Raw genomic sequence first — 15,903 nt, 5'->3', positions numbered from 1 at the left:
TGAAACTTACTTCAAAATGCCTTTGTGCTTCAATTTGGAATTCATTTTTAATCTTCTTTGCCTAATAAAACAATTAACCGTGCCACAGTTTATCAAGCAAAATAAAAGAAAGACCTCTACCTAAACTAGACAAATGGAAAGTACTAATTGTTATGTTATGTGGTAAGTGACTATACATTGTGCCATCTATAGGCTGTGTGATGAATGGATAATGTCAGCTTTTGTTCAGGGTATTTCCGAAACAGTTTAGAATAACACCTCATTTTCTACTCCTCGACCCATAGGTACTAGGGCAGTCTGCTGCAGGAGTCATGCAGAAACTAGTGGCATAGCCAGCTGGTACATAAAAATAAAAAAAAGAATATTCACAATCATGGAAAATTTGTTACTCAATCTCCTAGACTGTGGCAGCTGCAGGAAAACAAAACCGAGGAAATATCTTGTAATAAAAAACGCAATAGCGGGACCTAAAAAAATCCTATAATATACTGAGCTTATTCACCGCTGCACCAATACAGTCAGCTTAGTCACCTACATGCTTCAACTAGCGCTTAAATGAGGATTAACCCAACAACATGATAAAAAAAATTTGGAAAGGCAACATTCAAAAATAAAAAAAAAGAACTCCAAAACAACTAAATGTGCTCAGAAATGTAAATAATACAGAAAACTGCAGGTAGAGATGGAAAAGGCGCTTTACAATCCCTAGAACAGCGGTTCCCAAACTCCACTGTGGCTGCAGGTTTTTGTTCCAACCAGATTCACAATCAGTGATAATAATCGATAACAACTGATCTCATTTAATTAGCTGGTCTTTTTTACTCTTCTCTTATTCTGTATTCAGAAAAACACAACAGTGTGTTTTTTACATTTATAAGACATTTAGAAATATTTCTATTTTTTTCTAAAGCTATAAATGCTTTAACTCTCTTTTGTTGTTTTCCTCTTATTTTCCCTTTTTCTTGTGTAGTTTGCTCCCTTCATTTAACCCTAATAGTGACAATTAACAACCAGCACAGCAGACACCCAGGATGATGAAAGCAGCAACAACTTCAGTGTCAGACTCGCAAATTATTAAATAATCAATTAAATAACCAGAACACCTGGCTACTAAGAATGAAAATTGGGTTGAAAATATTGTTAATGATTTAAACAAAAACTACATATTCCCATATAACTGCTTATTACTTTTTAATAAAAATCTACCAAACTTTGGTAGTTTGTAATTTCTACATTGACTCCAAAACATAGAAACTGGGAAATAATGACTCTCTTAATTAGGCTATGAGTCCAATGAAAAACGGAAGTTGGTTGGAACAAAAACCTACAGCCACAGTGGGTCCCCAGGACTGAGTTTGGGAACCACTGTTCTAGAAATTAAATTAGAAACATAATCAACCAACTTTTTGCATTACATTGCATCTGCATATTAAGTTGCAGACTAGTTAGTAAGAGAACATTTCCAATTCTGAGCTCAATTGCAGTGTAAAAAAAAAACGCACTAAACAAAGCTGGAGTTCAAAGGCTCAGCATTGTTGTAATAGTTAGTACAAACTGCAAGGGACTGCACAGCAGAACTTTTCAATTAATCTAATTAGTAGGCTAAAATAGAGTCCATGTCAATATATAATTATAACTTTGTGTTTTATCTTTATAGTTAACTTAATAGTCCTGTCATATTAATGTTACATTTTAACATAAGAACTACATTTATGCTAGATGAAGGTAGGTGGTAAATAATGAGATACTTAATTACAATTTGTCACGAAACAAATTCTGCTGCGGCATATTTCAAATGGGGCACTACTTTTGCATCTTTTTACAGTATGCCTTTCCTTTACCAAGATTCTTGAAACAAGTGAGCACATCATTATTACTAAAACATTATGAAAGGCACCAACTAATGACCAGTAATTGAGTAGTTTTATTTTAAACAGAAAATATAATTATAAATAGAAAATATAAATAATATAAAAATGAGGAGAAATATTTTTACACAGCAATTTTTTAATTAAACTACACAATACAAATGTCACGTTATTTATTGGAGTATTTGATTATAGCCACTTATGCATGAGGTGTCCTGTTGGCAGCACGTTACCATATGTCAAAGTTGATGGTGTATGTTAAAATAAACCTACAAGTCAATCAAAAGCAATAATGGTCAGTCAAAAGCAATAATGGTATTTTTACATGCCCAAGGATGTCATCTTTCAAATAAATCCTAATTTTCCATGTTGTCTGCTCTCTTTTATTTTTAAATTATGCAATTTGCACACATATATGCCAAGGTATGCAACATGTCACAGATGTATTAATCGTCTTTGTCTGTTAATCCCAGATTATACCATGAACAAGTCTCATGTGCATGCAACCCAGTGATGGCCATCTGTGACCCAAAGATAGCTCAGAAAACCTGGTTTAGGTGTATGTGTGGTGTGCACTCTGGGACCCTGGGGACTATTCCACAAATTGCGCTTAGCAAGTAAGCCACGCTTATACTGAGATTCCAAACTTATCTGAGCAGTTTTCTGGTCCACTAAACAGGATTAGGGCAAGTCGTGCTTGGTAACAAAGGCAACTAAATGACATGTCCTAGCCTTTTCCATGTTGTGGACTGAGAGTTCATGAAATACCTGTCTGATGAGAAATAAAATCACAAAGAAAGGTTTCCAGGTTTTTTGTAGCATATCTAATGTTGCCAAGTTCTCATTTAAATGAATTTTACATCTTCATAAAAAAATGATAAAGCATTACAATCTAAATTATCAATTGAAAATAGACAACAATTAAATGATGTTGTTAGTTACCTCCTTTTTTTGTCAGTGATAATATTTTTTGGCATATCTAATATTGTTGCAGTCTTAGTTACACTATTGTTTAAATTAAGATGACGTTCATTTTAAAAAGGTAAAAGATTAAAAGCAAAACTGTTTATTGATAAATTATAGGAATAATTTATATATCACATTTAAATTATTATGCCATTTATCCCCTTAGCCTTTTTTGGCAGCGAGAGACAAAAGAAAAGGCTATAGTAATAATAAAGTTTTAAAAGTTATGTTCCATAATATAAAAAATCATCAGTTATAAGAAGTACCAATTCTAAGTCAGTAAATCTTCAACACTAAAGTAATGCTGAGATGTGTTAATGTACAAGAAATAACCCATCTGATTATTTAGGCTTCCCAAACATCATTGGCTCAATAAACTACACACATGTTGTGTATAAATAACAGTACCACCAAGCTCATTAGAAGCTGACTATGTAAAATACCACATATACTCGCAGATAGGTTCTCCCATGGATAAGTTGGTACTTGATTTTACTGTATAATTTCTGGTATTTTATAATGTCAGTCCTATAAATTGAATGCAGAAAAGTCACACTATTGGTCCAAGAGATTATGATGTGCTAATACCCACCTGAGAGAGTAACCACGGAGCACACTGACTTTTTTTTCTATGTATTGTGCCAACGTGACCACACGGTAATACCCAAACTATTCCAAAGCAATGTTTGCACTGATTTGTGTTTTTTGTATCTCACACCCTCATACACCTTTATTGTAAAATCATCCCCTATCTACGATGGAGCATTCGATCATTCAATCTGGTGCAGCAACAAAATTCATTGCATCTGAGAAACTGATGTGAGACTGGAGGAGGCAAGAAGATGTAAAAAAAAATGTGTCGGATTTTTGAATGGGTGTATAAGTCGGGGTCTCATTTTATGATCGATTTTTCGGGTTTCAAGACCAGACTTATACATGAGTATATACTGTACGGTACAATTAATTCATAGCATCAATAATAATAATAATAATAATTCATTACATTTATATAGCGCTTTTGCACAGGACAGTCCTTTAAAATGACACTGACCAGTCATGTTGTCCAATCTCACATTGGCATTGGGGCATCGTGCCAGTAGCAGAAACTGCAGCTTTCTTTTTGGTTGCTAATTGCACTCTACATGTTTGCATATAAATGTAAGGTATATTCTAGTAATTTGGAAGTATGTTCTTGTATATAATTTTCAATTAATGCAAAATGAGCTTTATATTGCTACTGAATACTTATGTGTTTTATGTGTTTCAAGTATGTCATTCACAAACTAATACATTTAAAATTTTTATTATGAATGATGCTATTAAAATTTAATTATGGAGTGCACAAATTCAGAACCATGAAGTAATTAGGCATTGGTCTGCTATAGACTGTCTTTCTTAATAGCAGATTTATGTGATATAATATTGGTTCAATCTTCTTACTGAAACATGAAATGAAAGTATAATTTTTACCTTCCCAACTTTTCTCTATTGCACCAGGACTGCCATAAACTCCCCCTTCCCACTCCCTTGCCTCCCACTCCCCTGCTATGTCAATATGTACAAATCAAGAAAATGAACACTGGTGCTATGTATTAACATGTTGCATATCATTGTGAACCATGCAATACAACATTTTAAATCTTTAAATGAAAAGTAATATGTAAATACGGTACTGGATGTGTATGTAATTCTTGGCACATACTTAACCATTTTGCATAATTGTATTGTAATGTTAAAAAAAAAAAAATTTACATGAAAATGCTGCCCTGACCAAAGCACTGCCTTGATTGCCAACCCTGTATGCGACAATATTTTTTAATGCATTATAAGGCATCATTAATCGCAAAAATGAACATTTTAACTTTCCCAGGCCTAATATATACAGTATATTGTGATGCCCAGGGCACATACAGCCGCCCTAACCCCAACACAAACAGGCAGGACACCAATTGCCACACAGCACACAGTTTATTTATCCAGTTTGTCTTACACAGCACACAAGACACAGAGCCCAACACAATCCCTTTTTTCCGCCAATCCTTCCGTCTTCACTCCTCCTCAGTTTTTGTCCTCTTCCTCCCGACTCTGGCCCATGACCTCTGGTGACTGGCCACTTTTTATAGGGAACCTGGAAGGACTCCAGGCGCCCAACGAGCTTCTTCTGGCTGTACTTCTGGGTGTGGCGGAAGTGCGGCCAAATAGGGTCCTGAAAACATTCATGCGCTTCCTGGCGTTGGCCATGGGCCTGAGCAGGGTTGAGCTCCCATGCTCATGACCCATAGCCCCACTGGAGACCAAGGCGGCTGCCCTCTGTTGGTCTGGGGGAGAAACTGTCCTGGAAATACTCTCTGCCCTAGTCTTTCCATAATCAGGGTGTCCTGGCCGGGCAAGGGCCACAGTCATCCACCACAATATATATATATATATATATATATATATTGTTTTTCTATGAAATAAAAAAATATTTTTTTAAGAGATTGTTTTGGTGCAAGAGATTAACTGTTTCAAAAAAGTGGGACATCCTGTACCAAACAGTACAACTTTGCAATGCTATGGAATATGACACCTAAACTTGATGGCTGACAGATTGGGGCACAAAAGAAACTTGATTCCAAGGTTGTGCACCATAAAATCCAGTTTTTTGGCAGGAAATCCCTAAAGCATCAATTTATTTATTATGTATTATTCAGTTGATATTGGTGTAAACAAAGTTTTTATTCATATAAAGACATTCTTTTAAAATTTGTAGTATTTATACTCACTACTGTTGAGCCATTTGCAGCTCCTTTATTACATAAAGAGAATAATAGCCGTTTATTTTTTTGGGGTATGTAATTCTCCAATAGAGCCAGAAACCCCTAAGGAGTTAAAGTAATCTTAAATATAGTCTAGTTTACAACACAAATACTTACCTAATCATATCACAGGAAACAGTGCTGCATTGCTATCTCTGTATATGATTAAAAAATCCTTTAGATACATTCATAAAATATATTAGGACAGTTTTGCTAAGCAATACATAATTAAATATTTTCTATAATGACATTTATGTAGCTACATATGAAAAGAAGGTGTTCTGCTTCTAATTAGGACCGAGTAGAGGAAAGTGGCAACTGGATTTCTGTGTCTGATTTTCTACACATCTGTAATATCTAATTTAATTAACTTGCATTCTGCTTTCGGCCTGCCCTCAAGACCTAGAGATAGTCTGAACACGATGTCTTGCTCCACTTGTTAATTATATGATCCAGATGAGACACCGAAAGCTATGATGTTTCTTTTTTCACGGGTCAGTGGTTAACCTGGACAATGTGTTGGCAATCTTCATTACTTGTGTTTCTCTTTTATTGGACTGAAGTGATTTAAACATATTGCAATTCCATTCATTCAAAGAAATATTTAGTTCTGACAGATTTTATTAGGCCAATACTTTCTCATTCTTGAGAAAGCTGGAGCTTTATAGAAGCCCTAAGTGTTTTGTTCTGTGTGCTGACTTTCAAAACATGTGACTGTGTTATGAATGAGGTCAAAGGTGGCTTGAAAAGAAATTCTAAACAGTGGAAGAGTGCACGATTTGTGAAAGATCTTCTGTTCTATTACTGGATTCCTGACTTAAGACGGTTCCTTTTGTTCAGTTGGATGAAGGACTTGCACAGATACAGCCATGCCACAGACCAGAGCCCAGAGCCCTGAATCCATGCTTTGGACTAATTAAACACTACAAATTTCCAAGTGGTTATATTTATTGTGACAAGTGAAATTTCTGAGTACAACCCAGAAACAAAGTAAATCTGCCAGAGAAGCAATATGCAGTATAAAAGGTAAAGGCTTTTTATTAAATAAACACAAAGAATTAATACACAGCCAATAAACACCATGATGTTCTGGTAGGGCCTACGTGCACTTGTGTGTATGGACTTGCATATGTAACGGCACATTGGTTGTAAGTGGGGAAAGATGTCAATCTTTCTGTCATCTGCTTCTTTCTTCCTTGTTCTCTTTGTCCTGTTCTAACTTTATACACCACAGTGGATTGTCCAGTGCAACCCATGCTCTCCTTTAACTGCAGATTTACAGTACATTACTGGGACCACCTAGTTACAGCACCATTCAGTGATTATGTGATTCCTGTTTCCCCTACACTCCTGGGGCCTCATATAAATGGTGCATACGCACAAAAACGTTGCGCATGCCCGTTTCAAAGCTCACATCGGGATGTATAAAAACTAACCTTGGCGTAAAGCCACACACATTGTCACTCCAGGTCAATGCCTTGCATATGCAAGTTCTCCGTTCAGTTTTGCAAACTGGCGGCACCCAGCATCAAAGCAATGCTACTGTTCCTGTGTGGTTTTCCTTTATTTTTTTAGATTCACATGCAGCTTTATCAAATTCACTGAAATTAACCGCATATTGTATTAGTTTAAGGCATCTGATTGTAATCAACCCGCAACCATATAATTGTGCACAGAATGGCCAACAAGGTAATAATCGTAAACTAAAACAAAACGAAGACTAAAAACTATTAATGGATTAAAATAAATAACAAAACTGAGATGAAAAACTAAAACAATACAAAACGATTACAGTAGCTTAAAAGACTAACTGAAATAAAATAATAACTTCTAAAAAAAAAAATCAGTTTTTGTGATCATGTCTGAAAGAACGCGGCAGAATTTATTTTTGCATTTTCATAAACTTCCAGTCCTGCCCTTTAGGTGGTGAAATTCAGTATATAAACTTTATCTGACCAGAGAGTATCAGCGATCAACATGTCCGGAAGAAAACAACACAGCGCTGTATGGGAGTTTTTCGAATATAATGCTGAAAGCAACAACAGTAAGTGCATAGTGTTGGAGCAGGGTGCGTTGTGTGCTGTACAGATTAAAGGTAAAAACCCAACAAACCTTAAAGTGCACCTAAATAGCTATCACAACTTAGCCTACGACATATTTCTGGGTAAACAAGAAGAAAGGCTGAAAAGCGAGTGCAATTTGAGTATACATGCAAGTTCTAGTACATATCATACAAGACAGCAGACATTAATATCGTGTTTGCAGAGGACAGCAAATTGGGGAACAAACTCAGCTGAACACCAAAAACGTGAAGATGCCCAAGTAAACTTGTTTATTGAAACTGGCATGTCTACTAAGCTGTGTGACATGCCTTCATTCAGAAAATCTCTTGATCCCAAATTTAGCATGCCACGTGCTGCACGAATAAATGCGCTCATCGTACATAAAATGAATACAGCAACACAGCGTATCAAAGAAATGGTCCAACAAGCTCGGAAACTAACCCTTTGTATAGACGGATGGAGTAAAAAGGGTCTGACGGCTTTGTTTTTGGGAATTTCTGCATGCTTTTATCATTCACCAACAAACCAAGCACAGCATGCTTTAAGTTTACGATGCATATGTCATCCACATACGGGACAAGCTTTGGCAAACGCTATCGACAGTACTCTGGATGAATGGGACATAACAGAAGACAAGGTTATGATTATAGTGACAGACAATGGATTAAACATAGTCAAAGTTATAGATATACTATGGAAAGTGCGGAGGCAAGGAGAATATTCTGCACAGCAGTTCATCAAGCTGGATTCAACTGAATCTGAGTCGGACTCGGATATAGAGGAAGAAGAGATGAGCGTCTCTGATCAAGGTAAGTTGAAAATATTGGCTAAGTAGCTCGGCATATTCTGCTTGATACTTTTTGTTTCAGGTAGCAAGATTGTGGTATGTATGATAAATGGTCAGCAAACCATCCAATATGTATCCATTGTCTCTCTAGTCTGTTGTATTTTGTAATAATATAACACATTAGCACATTTATACAGCACATTACATTTTAATTAGTCTTGGTAAAATAGTAATAAATTATCATATTTAAAAATGATTTCTTTTGTAGTGTTATATTTATAGATTAAACTTAATAAATGATTCTGGAGGCTGTCTGTAAAATAAATTATAAAAACTATTATTTATTTCAAATGATTCAATGCAGCTTTAAGTTTTTTACAAGACTGAAAAAAAACAAATATATAAAATTAAATAACATGTAATAAATAATATACATAAAATCTACATTGGAGAAAAGACAAAATTGAACCAAGAAAAAACATTTCCTAAAACACATTAAGCTGAACTGTGATTATTTGATTACTTAAGAGAATCAACTGACTTCTTTCAAGACGGAGACATATCCAGGTTTCGACGTATGCCTTGATATGGCACACACTCTTCAGCTTGCATTGAAAGATGCCATGAAACAATCAGGAGCCAGTTCTGCTGTTAACAAAGCCAGGAACCTTATTCATTCTGTCAGGAAATCTTCGGTAGCAAATGAGCAAATGATTAAAAGGTGTGACTTTAGCCTGTTTTATAATACTAACTGACTTGACAACAGGCTTGTCTTTATCTAAAAATCTGAGTTACAATATATTTAGTAAGTAATCCCATAGACAAATTGTTCTCAAACTCAATCCTGGGAACGCCATGTGACTGCAGTTTTTCATTACAGCCATGTTTTGTTTTTAATTGAACTCCTAGACTAATTGAGCAGTTATTTTCCAGATTTGGTGTCAATATACAAATTATAAAACTAAATTTGGAAAATTATTATTAGACTGCATCAGGCTTTGGTACATAGTATGGTACACAGTAATAATTTAATTTCTTTTTATCTTGGTTTATAAGAATTTTATCATTGTCATAATTTTTTATTTCCAGTTTTTCTGGTTATGTATTCCATTATTTACTGTTGTTGGAAAAGCTGTGGCAGGCAGACAGCCTTTTAGCATTCAACATTGTTTGCCCCGGTGTCTGCTTATTATCATGGTACAATTAAGGGAGTAAACTAGACAGAAAAAGAACAAATTAATTGGAAAATCACAAAGAATTGACCATTTGTACTACAGAAAAATCCAATATTTCTAAATATTTTATTTTAAAAAATCACACTTTAAAGCTTTTCTGAATATGAGAAGAGAAAATAAGGCCAGCTTATTAAATGAGATCAGTTACAGAGGTAAGATGACTCTTTGACTGTGAAACTGAACAAAAGAAAATCCTGCAACCACAGTGGTAATAGTGGCTTTGACCAAAATTATCATTTAGTTTTTCTATGATGCACTAGGAATAAGTGATTATTTTGTTTAAACTTCTTACCTTTTCATTAGAATAACATTATTCTCTGTTTGTTTCTAAAGGTGTGGCTGAACACTGATTCGTGACTGCCCCACACGGTGGAACAGTACACTTGACATGCTGAAGCGACTTCTGGAAACTAAAGCTACACTTAAAGAGGTTCTTGATGAACTCAGGATAGATACACTGTTGACCAGTGATTGGGCCAAGTTGGAAAACCAACTTGAAGTATTGGAGCCATTTGGCATGCACACAGATCAGCTTCAAACAGATAGCCAGTCTCTGTCAGAGGTGATACCTTCCCTACTAAACCTGGAGGCACATCTCCAGTCAACTAGTGGAGAGAAAAATTTGGCACAAGCTCTTCTCAAGTGTTTGCGCCAACATTTTACATGTCTATTAGATCCCATTAGTGACCAATTTGATCCAGTCCCTGCAGCCGCATGTCTAATGGATCCAACTGTCTCTCTAACCCTACAGTCTCCTGAACTAATATCTTTGAAAAGAACAGCAGAGTTATTTGTATTGACTGAGGCAGCGAAACACAATCACACCATAGAAGCACAACAAGATGAGTCTACACAGACAGTAGCAGTTTCAGCAAATATCACAGTCCTTCAGAAATATAAGTACTTGGCTAATAAAATAATTAGCTTAAACCCTGAAAACCAGCCTTGGCCATCTGAAAGTGCTCCACATGAAATGCAGAAATATCAGGAGGAGGTTAGGCAGGGGGATTTTACTGGAAATCCTCTTCAGTTCTGGCAAGCCAGGGTGGCTGTGTATCCTAAACTTAGCCCTGTGGCTTTGGACCTTGTGTGTGCCCCGGCCTCACAAGCATTTGTTGAACGCATATTCTCAGTTTGTGGACAGTTGTCATCTGGATTGCGAAACAGAATGACCACTTCTCTAGAGCACAGAGTTTTCTTGAAAATTAACAGAAAGATGTATAATTGAATCAGTCAGGCTGTTTTGTATCACTGTTCTGGTGGGGCTTTAGTAAATTGTGCAAAGGAGAAAGAAGCATTTGTTGTTTCAATTATACCATTTAAATTAGCATTACTATTTTGCATGCAAAACTGCAGTGTGTTCCACAGTCAGTTCAAATTCAGTATCTGGGTTTATTTTTGTTTGTTTTTTAACAGGACATACGTATAGGTTTCTACTGACATTAAATAAATGTTATTTCCAAAATTATTAAGTCTACAGTTCTCTCATTGGGGCACAAAATTAACCTCCACAAAATTGCTTGAACCATACTATAATTACTAAAACTAAAACTGAAACTAATATATATAAAAATAAAATAAAAATGACTTTGTGAAATAAAAACTAAACTAAAACTAAAAATATGGCATGAAGGCTAACTAAAACTAAATTAAAACTAAAATTAAGACCTGAAGTAATATAAAAATAAAAACTAGCAAAAAAAAGTCAAAACTATAATAGCTCTGATGGCCAAACTGTTCCAAATACTATAGCAGCTTTAGCGGTGTCACCACCCACTGTGTGGAATCATAGTTCTACAGCAGCTGATCGGAAAGCTCTATGGCAGCTTGTGTCAAGAGCGCCTCAGCCATGCGCACAGTCTATTTGAACTTTTCCCATTCGGCAAACGCTTCAGAACCTTTCCTGTACTGACCTCGTAGTTCAGAAAACTGTTTCATCTCAAGAACTATAACTATATACTCAATCAGTCCATCAAGTGCTCTCGGTAGAACTGTTTGTACTTATAAGTACAATTGCCTCACTGTAAACTTGTATTACAGTTGTAATATTGCACAACCTGAGCCACTTATGCTTTTATATTGTATATTTTTCACTGTTTTTTATCCTATTATTATTATTATTATTATTGTTGTTGTCATTTTAGCATTTTATATGAAAATAATTTTATGGAGGATTTGCATATTAAATCTCATTGTAACATACAATATCATTTTAAAGATGAATTGCATTAAAATACAGTGGAACCTTGGATTGCAAATAACTTGGTTTGCGAGTGTTTTGCAAGACGAGCTAAAATTTGTAATAAATTTTGACTTGATAAATGAGCGAGGTCTTGCAATATGAGTAGTATGTTGTGATGGACGACCGGCTATGGACTCCGGGCGCCACCCCCAGGCCGCTAGGAGGAGCCCTCGGGACATGCAGGATGGTGCCCCGACTTCCAGCAGGGCCTCATGGACTCTGTAGTTTATACACACAGCCCTGCTGGATACCTTGGGGGCCACCGGGAGTCGCTGTAGGGGGCCTAGTGGGCTCTTGCGTGCCCTATAACCCGGGAGTGCGTCACGGTCACGTGACCGGAGGAAGCGACGTGCTCCCGGGATGAAGAAGAGGACTTTTTGCCCTGATCCGGAAGGAAAACGGACTTGTGGGTTTGGCCAGGAACCACTTCCGGGTCAGGGGCTATAAAAGGATTGTGGGAAGCCCAGAACACTGAGCTGAGCTGGGAGGTAGGGTGGCAAAGTGTCTGGGCGAGGAGGAGAGAGTATTGTTTATTGAAGAGTTTATTGTATATGAGTGTGGAGTGGAGGGTGCTTGGTGCATGGTATAATAATAAAATAAATATTAGTTATACTTTTACCTGGTGTCTAGAGTGGTACCTGAGGGTTCAAGAGGTGGACAAAAGCCTTAACTGCTACAATGTATATGCTTTCTCTGCCGAGCGTCACGTGATCACAACTGAGCTGATGGTTCTTCTCTCTCTCGCTGCAGGATTGTGGGCAATCGTTTCCCATTCTCGGGCTCAGTTGGCGTGCCTCACTCATATATTCAACATCCATACGAGCGTATATTGTTTACTATAGCATTGTGACCACGTGTGTGTGTTGTAACGTGTGAGTCTCTTGTCTTGCACCCCAAAACACGAAGCTGAGTCTCAATACTTTAGCAACACCAACTTTATTCATCTTGAAACAGGAACAGCACAGTTATTTATTGTAGCAGGATCTGCCACTCTCCTATACACCGACACAGCAGTCAGGCAAGGTTGGGGCCAGGTTTGTGGCCAAGTAATACTGTGCCCTGCACATTTATAATGTTCCTTGTATCACCCATCAATGGCAGGCACTTATAGCATGTCTTATAGCAGATCTTTTCGGATTCTCTTTTACGGCGAACTGCTACAGCGCTTGGGAGCCTACAGTTGCTTTGGGACACTCTTCCGCGTGTCGTCCCATTGGGTGGAATCCCAAAAGAGTTTAGAAATTCACTCACATCAGCCATGATTCTTTTCAAAGGTAAAGTGCAGGTTAATTTGTTTTATGTATTTTTACTTTATATTTTGTATTAATCATTTTTATATGAATAGTTTTGGGTTGTGGAACGAATCATCTGATTTTCCATTATTTCTTATGGGGAAATTTGCTTTGATATACGAGTGCTTTGGATTGCGAGCATGTTTCCGGAACAAATTATGCTCGCAAGCCGAGGTTCCACTGTATATATATTATATTATACAGATACGAAAGAAAAGGAAGTACAGGAATCAGGGATTAGTACGTTTGAAAGAGACAGTACTGCTGCAATAAATTATTTTATTGAGGGTCATGCACGGGGCAGCAAGCATCTTGCAGTAGGCAGGAACAATCTCTGGAAGGGGTGCCAACTTGTCACCACCACTGCACCAACGTGTCTCAATGTTTTATACATGCTTTAATTTCTGTCATCATGAATCAAGTATAAATCTTAGTATTTAAATTGCTCAGAGAGCTGTAACATCATGAATGTAATATGTTCTGTGTCCTGTCAGTGTAAGAGAAAGACCGTTTAACTCTTTGAGGGCTGAATATTTTTTCCAAGAAACTAAGTTTCCTGAAAAGCACACAATGCACTAGTTGCACACATAAATCAACAAAAAACATCCGTTGCTACATGCTGTGGCTTCTGTTGGCGCCTGTTCGGCAACTCTGGTAGCATTGGCTGTGCAGTGGCAGCTTGATAGCCAGCAGGAATGCATGGCGCGCCGGCTACCTCTCTATGTCTTCGCACAACAGGTGGGCGACGGTAGCAGTCGCAGTGTGATGCAATATGGTTTGTACCTCTCGTCATCACAAGTGGTGGTCCTCCAAGGCGAACGCTGCTGTAAGAGTATCATCTCCAAGAACGTGTTCAGTACCATGATCAGCTGGGGACCAATAGGCTGGTACCTCACTTTCATTTTCGATATATATCTCCAAATCACTTGCATCAAACTCAGACTCCGAAAAGTCAGATTGCGATTCAGCGATAATACGTAAAACGTCCATGGATTATTTTGCTTTGCACATATGCTTTAGTCTCACCAGAGGTTTTCTCTTCACATCTCATGCATGTGCAGGGAATCAAAGTCAAATCAACAAAGCAAAATAACTTTCCTTCAAGCAAAGATAGTTGAACTAAAAAGTAAGGGCGAGTTTTGTCACAATTTACAGCTGATTACCATCCTCTTCCCCTGAATTTCGACAAAAGTCAACATCTGCCCTAAAAGAGTTAAGAAGCACGTACTGATTCACACTCATAAAAGTACATAGAATACAAAGCATTAAATGTGCTACTTTAGTTATGGGATTTGAGAAACTATTAAATTAAACGATTTTAAGATGAAGTTTATGATGTAATACTTTAATGACAAAATAAACTCCTTGATTAAAGTGGACATTTCAACCTTTTTTTCACACTGTGTCCCTGTTTTTTTTCTTTTCTCTGTACTCTAATACGCTTCCATATGACACTCAGACGGTGGGCTACGACTCACCTTTTCACAGCAACTTTTATATCTGACCACTTCTTATTTATTTCGGGCACTGTGCGACTTTCTGGACTTGAACTTTAGAGTTTCTCCGCCACTCTGTCACTCGATCAACTTTCTTTTGTTGTTTATACATTGTTTATAAGGGGGGGTAAATGGTAACACTATACAAGATTATTGTCTATTATACCTGCCTTACACTCTCCACCTTGCATTTTTTTTAACTTGCGCTACATTTTTATTGCTCTTTAATTAATATTGTTTTTATCAGTATGCTGCTGCTGGAGTATGTGAATTTCCCCTTGGGGATTAATAAAGTATCTATCTATCTATCTATCTATCTATCTATCTATCTATCTATCTATCTATCTATCTATCTATCTATCTATCTATCTATCTATCTATCTATCACTGCTTAAACCAACAAATAGTATGTTTTTCCTTGCCTCTACTTGGTATTTCGTTGAAATTCTTCTTTTTCCCTGTGCTTTTGGCATTGTCTTTTCACAGAATGCAAAACATAAGGGGCTATCTATATTGATATGCATATTCAAAGAGGCATAATTCTGGAAGGAGTCAGGGTGGAGCGACAGGGTTGTGCACGAGTGTTACTTTTCACGCTGACTGGGAATTATGGAGCAGAAGAACATGGAAGTTGGCATACGCACAGATTTATGCATCTGGATTTTGTTGTGCATACGTACATTTCCGGTTTTGTCCATATGCCATGTTTTAGTGTGAATTCTACGCATGGCGTTATGCATGAGGCCCCTGGTCTCCGTTTTATAAACTGATGGGACAGGCAGCCATATTTTTCCTCAGCTGCCTTCCTTCTACAATAGTCTACATCAGCATGTGGAACATACCTCTGCCATCTGCAATGCCATGAGGCCCCTTTCACCATAATGTGCCCTTCACAATATAATCTCAGAGACAATACCATTAAGATCATGGCACTAGTGCTTCCTAGTGGGCAATTATCTTATTCAGCTAGTGGAGATTTTCCTACCTTGGCCTGATGCATAACACTGCCCCTTTATTTTGAAGCCCAGCTGCTCTGTATCTGCCTTTCCCACTGTAGAATGGTATTTCTTTTTCTGGTTAAGCTGTACTTTCTCCATATCTGGACACCTGCTCTCAGAGTTTGTTAATAAGAGGGTTTGTCTGCACATTCAGCAGCTTG

This window comes from Erpetoichthys calabaricus, chromosome 1 (assembly GCF_900747795.2).
Source record: "Erpetoichthys calabaricus chromosome 1, fErpCal1.3, whole genome shotgun sequence".
Taxonomy (NCBI): domain Eukaryota; kingdom Metazoa; phylum Chordata; class Cladistia; order Polypteriformes; family Polypteridae; genus Erpetoichthys; species Erpetoichthys calabaricus.
The sequence above is the reverse complement of the archived record's forward strand: the minus strand, read 5'-3'. Positions refer to the sequence as shown.